Source organism: Gossypium raimondii, chromosome 8 (assembly GCF_025698545.1).
Source record: "Gossypium raimondii isolate GPD5lz chromosome 8, ASM2569854v1, whole genome shotgun sequence".
Classification (NCBI taxonomy): domain Eukaryota; kingdom Viridiplantae; phylum Streptophyta; class Magnoliopsida; order Malvales; family Malvaceae; genus Gossypium; species Gossypium raimondii.
In genome coordinates this window covers 14,363,877-14,371,595 of record NC_068572.1, presented here as the reverse complement: position 1 = coordinate 14,371,595, position 7,719 = coordinate 14,363,877, and the positions used below count along the sequence as shown (strand labels likewise).

The window sequence follows — 7,719 nt, the reverse complement described above, 5'->3', positions numbered from 1 at the left end:
GTCATCTAGGTGGGAATGAACCCAAAATTGGTATTGCCTATCCGTAAACACCTTACCTCAATCCGGTCTAGACTGTGAGGCCGAGAGATAAGTAGTTCTTGCCGATTCCTTAGTTTAGTGGAAAATTGAGAGATCCTACTAGGTTAATGACTAGTTGATTGAGTAGAACCCGAAAGAGGAATTAGTTACAACCACTAAAGTGAGTTGTCTCCCATTCCTAGAATTGATTAAATCTGCAAACTAAGTTTTCCATTTTTATTTTTCATGCAAGTTATTAATTTTTCTTATAAAATAACTTTTCTTCACTTTATGTTTTATTGTAATATAATTTAATTAAAATACTAATTAGATCTATTAACGTTGAAGTTATTGTTAATTTAGTACTCGCCTCCCTTAGGTGCGATTCTCGAAATACTTCCATACTTCATTGTATAAGCTATATTACAACCTAACAAGTATACTTGCGAAAACTGCCAACTCTTCTATTTGATTGCAGGAATTACGCTTTAGACGTTAGTACGTCTGAATGCAGTCAGTTCACCATCATCTTCAAGAACATTTTCCTCTTCATATATGGGTGCCTTCGACTTTTCTAATGTCTTTCTCAACCGCAAAGCAATTACATTTACACGCTCCTTCCCATCTTTTTGAGGATTTTTCTCTGTGTTACTGGGGAGACTTTGACCATTCTTCTTTTGGAACACTATCATTAACTGGATCATCTGGTCGCAGAGGCTATCTATTCGATATTCGAGTCGTCCACACGTGGCTTGGACTTTTCGAATGTTCATTTTCATCGTTTGCATCTCCCCTTCTATTTTGTTGTATCTTTGACCACATGCAGCATGGTCATTACCCACAGATCTCTATTGTAAGGGTAGAGGTTGGTAATGAGAGTTTTTGTCAATTTTGTAATTGAATTGCACCTATTTGGTTACCTCCCCAATTGAGGTTCGGATGATCCTTCTAACCAGGATTATAGGTGTTTGAATAGGGATCTTGACCCCTATTACTGATGTCGCTTGCCTCTTCCAATTGGTTTTCAACACACGACTTTGATTTTGTTGGTTTGATAGTTGACTCCAAACGTTTAAGCTTCTTTGAGATTTGTTGATATCAATCATCTTCGTTTACCGCTTTTACCGTTGGAGGCTTCGATTTGTAGGTGAATCTTTTTTTTGGCCACATGTACGAATTCATAGCCATGTCATCAATGATTTTATAGGCTTGTTCGTATGTGAGGAACAGTATCAATCCTCCGGCTGCTTCATCCAAGCTGGATCTGATGTTATTGTCAAAACTGTTATAAAATATCTAAATTTGGAGCCACACTTGCAATCTATGGTGTGGGCAATTCCTGAGCATTGATTTGAAATGTTCCCATTCTTCGTAAAGTGATTCACCTTCATATTGCTTAAATTTGGCGATGTCTCACCTAAGCTAAATGGTTCAACTTATCTAAGAATTTTTGTAGGAATCTTTCTGCTATGTCATCCCATGTAGTGATGACAATCAGCTGCATTGTCGCACAAAGAGAACAAAAATAATCGGAGATGCACAGCACCATCGGATACTCCGTTGTACTTAAAGGCTTCACAGAGTTGTAAAACCGCGTCAAGTGCGAATTCGGGTCCTCGACCATGTTTCCTTTTACCTATAGAGTGTTCTGGATCATCTAAATTATAACTGTTTTAATTTCAAAATTATTGGTGTTAATCTTGGCTTGTCAGTACTGTCTCGCATGACATCTAGTGTAGGTAAAGCATATTCGCGCAACGTCCTTTAATCCATTGGAACTTCCATACGGATGTTCTCTATTCTTTCATGTGTGTATTCAAATAATGGATTCTTCTACAGTAGATTAACTTCCATGGGTAAGTTCTTTTTCATCAATTGACAGTTGCATCTTAGCAATTGCTTCGGATCTGGATAGGGCTTGATTGGGCTGCTTCTACTTTGGGTCATAAAGAACCTAAAAATTAAAGAGAAATTAAACAAATTACAAAAATTACAAAAAATTTAGAAATAAAAATATTGTATATGTAGTCTTTAACTTTCCTATTTATCTTATTAATTGTAAATATATTTTCTAGATTTAATGCTAAAACCTCCCCGACAGCAGTGCCAACAACTTGACCACCGCCAAAGGTGCGAATGTTTGATTGAAAAATACTACACCAAATATATATGAAATGAAGCAACGGTATTCGCAAGTATACGATTCAAATTGTAATATAGTATTGTGTTACAACAGAACATAGGGAAGTATTTCGAGGATTGTACTCAAGGGTGGATGAATTAAATCGATTGAAAACTCCTTTACAATAATAAGTATAAATAGTAAATATTAAATTTTATATTACAATAAATCATAAAAGAGATAAATCTTAGGAACTAAATAACTATAAGAAATAGACAAAAAAAATAGACAAACAACTAAACCAATCAGGACAATTAACTCCTTTTAGGGGATGTAATTAACTTTAGATTTAGGTTTTAAGGTGAATTAACTGTTTGATACTCAGCTTAACTCTCGACCTCGCTTTCTCAACCAGGATAAATTATGATTTACTCGAAAAACTTATCTCCCGATCTCGTTTAACCTTTGATTACTTCTTAGGGTTGTCAAACCTAGGGTTTAAGAACTTGTAATTTATACCAACTAATCTGATTGACAAACCCGTAATCCTTTATTAATCACTTCCCCACCAACTCGTTAATCTCTCCTAAAGGAATTAGTAACTCATGGTATTCTTAATCTCAAACTCATTTGATATAAACCTGTAAATAACACCAATAAATCGAAAAAAAAAAGATTTAGAATAATCCTAATTTGTCTTGATTAAAAGTAGGATACCGAACCTCTCGATTGGGATAACGAATCTTGTCAATTGCAAAGGGGAATAAACTGAATAACTTCGATTACATAAATGAAATCTTGGATCGAAATTGATTCAAAGAGAGAAGACGAATCTTGTCAATTGCAAAGGGGAATAAACTGAATAACTTCGATTACATAAATGAAATCTTGGATCGAAATTGATTCAAAGAGAGAAGAACAAAGCATTTTAAGAAAATAAAAGAAAATGAAACTCAAATCCTACTCCTAAACTATGAGGGTTTTTGGATGCTTCTAAGACGACTTAGTTACATCAAACCCCTAAGGTTTTATTTATAGAAGTGTTAGTAGCCTAAATTATGTCTTCAGTGTCTCACCCTCATTTGGCAAGCTGGTATTGTTGAGAAAATCTGCTAGAGAAGACCACCTAAGTCGCGAGGCTTAGATAGGACAAAGTTGGTAACTTCGTGGTGAAGTACTTCGTTGAAATTCGCTGGTACTGCGGAGTTCCATTTTCGAATTAGGGACTTCCTTGTTGTGGCTAGATCACTATAAGGTAGAATTTCCCACTAATAAATCCCCCACCCATGTTTTTTGGTCACTACTAATGTAAGTGTAATAGTTAGTGGGACACGTTTAAGTCATCTAGCATCTTAGAGGAGCTAATGTATCAGTAATTAGGACATCTGGAGAGCCTCGTAGGATGTGATTAATTAGTGGAAGCATGTGAGAATGATTACTGATTAGAGTTAATATTGAGTGGGATTTGAATGTGAGTTAGCTATAAATATGATAACTCAGTAGTGGAGAGAAGATTTCTATTTCATCTTCTTTTCTAGTTTTTATTATCGTCAAAGAAAACCATAAGATTCTTCATCGTTAACGAAGGTGTTTTCTATAAAGCTTATAAGAGCTTCTGTCTTAAGTTGTCTACCGATAAACTCTTAAGTCTTTCTTTAAGTTTTCCCAGATAGAAAGAAGCTATTATAAAAACAATCTAGTAGGGCTTTCACTTTGAATATTGGATGGAAAGGGAACTTCTATCTAGAAATTGTTTGCATGTCTACAAATTAATGTTATTTTATAAAGTTTTGGTTGTTTTTTTTATGTTCAAAGGGCCTTTTGGTCAGCACAATCAAACAATAAGCACGAGAACGACAATTGACCTAGGGTTAAGGTCGACGACCACTCTAAGTCTATAAATAGGCTCATGTAACACATGTTATGGAAAACTTTTTATATTGTATAACTCTCTTCCTAGTTTTAGTCTTTAGTCTTTCTCTTTTCTTAAGCTTTAGGCTTATTTTAGTTTTGTTCATTGCTTTTGTGGAAGAGATTAGATTTGTGAACTTGATCAAAGTTTGTAAGGATTCGACATTCTATTCAAATACAAATCAGGTTTCTTCTAAAAATTTATGTTCTTGAATTTTTTTTTCATGTCTATTTTATATATCAAGTCTATACAGTTTATGAGATCCATGAAGAACTAATCCTCCTATGGGGGATTAGCGAGTGGAGGTATGATTAATTAAATATTTTGTTGTGTTCTCTTAATGGATCAGTTGTTCAGGAAAAGAAGAAATTAAACCCCAGGCTTCACGATCCTATGAAGTCATAAAGGTGGGAATTAACCCAAAATTGGTATGGTCTATCCTTGAACACCTTAACCATGAACTGGTCTGGACTGTGAGGTCGAGAGATAAGTAGTTCTTACCGACTCGTTACTCTAGTGGAAGATGGAAAGATATTGTTGGGGTCCTGACTAGTTAATTGAATAAGAAAACTCGAAGTGACAGTTGGTTATGATTATCGAAGCAAGCTAATCACCCATGCTCAGAGTTGATAGATTCTATTTTTTGATTTCTCGCTATTTATTTCTTATCTTTTTATTATTGTTATTGAAAAATTCTAAAATCCTTTATTTATATTTCATCGTAATATAATTCATTTAAAGTACTAATTAGATCCATTTGTCCTTAGGTTAGAAGTAACTTAATGCTCACCTCCTTTGGGTACGATTCTCGAAGTACTCATCTACTTCGTTGTAACTACATTACAACTTGACCCATATCCTTGCGGATATCGCCTTGTAATATATTTTGTGCAAGATTTGTACTCTGGATGTTAGTACATCCAGAGGTGGTCAAGTTGTTGGCGTCGTTGCTGGGGAGGCAACATCACTAATTTGATTTTAATTTTGACATTTTAATAGAATATTTAGGAAATTTTTAAAATATAACTACGATTTTATTTTCTCATTTTACTAATTTTTCTCTTTGATTTTAGTGTATGACTCGTAGTAAGGGAGCCCCTATAGAGCCTGCCACAGATTCAAAAGCAATAATTCGTAGGAATCGTCGACAACAACAAAAAAATGCAGAACCAACCACCTGCTGTAGGTAATTTACCACGAGATACTCCACAATTCGACAAAGTTAACAATTTTGAGCTAGAAGATCCACCACCACCACCACAACTACCCACAAATATGGTGCATAATGAAAGAACTCTAAGGGAATATGGGCCTCGATATGGTTCAAGGGAGTATAACAAGGCCATCCATCATGACCAAGAACTTTGCAATCAAGCCAACTATGATCCAGATGATCAAAAAAATTTGTAGTTTCGAAGAACAATGACAGAAGATCCGACTCAACATTTTAAATAGTTCCTCTAGCTTTGTGATATTTTCAAATATAACAGGGTCACTGATGATGACATTCATTTTTTATTGTTCCCCTTATCATTAATTGATAACACATTTTCTTGGTTAGATTCATAGGCACTAGGGTCTAACATGACATGGGACGAACTTGCAGGAAAGTTCCTACAAAAGTTCTTCCCCATTACCAAAACAATCCAGCTAAGAATGGAGATTTCTATGTTTAAACAGTTAAAGGGAGAGAGTTTTCACGAAGCATGAGAGCATTTTAAGACATTGATTTAGAAATGTCAACATCACAGATTACCCGAGTAGTTACGGTTGTAGATATTTTACAATGGGTCGGATGTAAGCTCAAGGTCAAGATTGGATGGAGTCGCAAGAGGAGCTTTAATGAACTAAGCATACGAGGATGTGTATGAATTAATAAAAAATATGGTGATGAACTCCTTCCAGTGGCCAATTGAATGGTACACATATGGCTAGAGGCCATCTACAATGAAGGTTGTCCAAGAAGATGAAAGATATCAATAGCTAGTGGATAGAATCAACCGTATAAAGCCTGAGAACAGTACACCATCTCCATATGAAGGGGACAAACCACTCTTCCATTATATCAACAATCCAACTGAGGACGTGAATTACATAGGGAATAGAGGTGGAAACCTTTAGTCAAATACTTACAATCCTAGATGGGGAGGAAATCAAGGAGGAGGTAATAGTTTTAATCAAGTAAAAAATGTTAATTATCAACCTCCTTATTTACAGAAACCTCAGGAAAGGACCAAACCAAATGACCATATTGTATGTGGTCAACGTTTGGGTCGCATAGAGGGGGAAATGCAGTCAATGAGGACAAATGTAAAGCAAGTGTAGTCTGAGTCCACTAACTCGAAAAAAACATTGACTAAGCTAGAAGATTAGATGAGCCAATTGATGAGTATGATGGGAGATATCAAAAGAAAAATTTGGAATCGACATTCCTAGTAATACTTAAAATAATTCTCGACAGGAAAGGAATGAGCATGTGAAAGCAATCGTGCTCCGTTCGGGAAAATTCTTGAGTAGCCCAAAAACTCAGACACAATAGGAGACAAGAGAGAGTGTCAAATATCTTCAAGAGGATCCCCGAAAGGCTAACAAAGAACCAGAACTAGAAGAGTTACCTGAATCGGTAGTTGGGCTAGAAAAAGAGTCGACCAAGGAATCTACTATCACACAGGTGCCATTTCCTTCAACGTTGAAGGAGAGACAAAAATGGGATGAATATGAGTTTGTAAGCTTTTTAAACTTGTTTAAAACATTAAATGTTAACCTGCCTTTGATTAAACTAATTGAGAAAGTCCCTAAATGCGCTAAAATTTTAAAAGAAATCATGTCCAGGCATAGGAAAATTAAGGCAAGTGAACAAGTTAATATGAGCGCTTCCTGTAGTGCTATTATATCTAGATAGGTTCCCCAAAAGCTAAAAGACTAGGGAAGTTTTAGAATCCCCATAGAGATAGGAAGCATAAGCCCTATGCGATTTAGGAGCTAGTATCAATTTAATGCCTTTATCTATATGTGAAAAACTTAGGTTAGGGGACCCCGAGAACACACAAGTTACACTACAGTTGGCTCAAAGATCTTCAGTGCACCCAAAAGGAGTATTGGAAGATGTGTTGGTCAAAGTACGCAGTTGTATCATTCCAACAGATTTTGGAGTCCTAGACTTTGAAGAAGATCGAGGATACCCATTATGTTAGGCAGACCTTTTCTAGCTACATCAAAGTCTACCATTGATCTAGAAAAAAAATGAATTAACGATGAACATTAATGGTGAAAAAGAAAATTTTAAATGTGGCCACCAATAGAGTGGAAAAAATCAGGAAAAGTTAAAAGAATTTTGTAATGAAATATCTATTTACATATATGATTACCCTAAAGCAAGGGAATTTTTTTTCGTAATTAGTACAGGTCGAAAAAAATGGTTTAAAGAAAATGACTAGTGGAAGAAGGTGGATTGGCATGATGGTCGATGGACTAACACTGAAAGAAACAAAAACATGTCGCGCGCACATTAATGCAACTGTCGGACAAATCTGGTAGTAAAACTTGACAATTTATATTAATATTTAATTTTATGTAAAATATTGTATATCTAACTAAATTTTTATTCTAGATTCTAATTTGTATCAAACTTACATTTATAGGAATCGAGACAATCTAGAAATTGGAA

At 35.2% G+C, this 7,719-nt stretch overlaps 2 non-coding genes across 2 annotated transcripts; one reads left to right on the top strand and one right to left on the bottom strand.

The window, feature by feature from the left end:
* Window positions 1-1,336: 1,336 nt before the first annotated feature.
* On the top strand, window positions 1,337-1,442 carry LOC128032288 (small nucleolar RNA R71). Its single transcript, XR_008188416.1, has one exon. It is a non-coding gene; the product is annotated as a small nucleolar RNA R71 (small nucleolar RNA).
* A 4,258-nt stretch (window positions 1,443-5,700) lies between these two features.
* On the bottom strand, window positions 5,701-5,806 carry LOC128032096 (small nucleolar RNA R71). The gene has a single exon (XR_008188226.1). It is a non-coding gene; the product is annotated as a small nucleolar RNA R71 (small nucleolar RNA).
* Window positions 5,807-7,719: the final 1,913 nt, after the last annotated feature.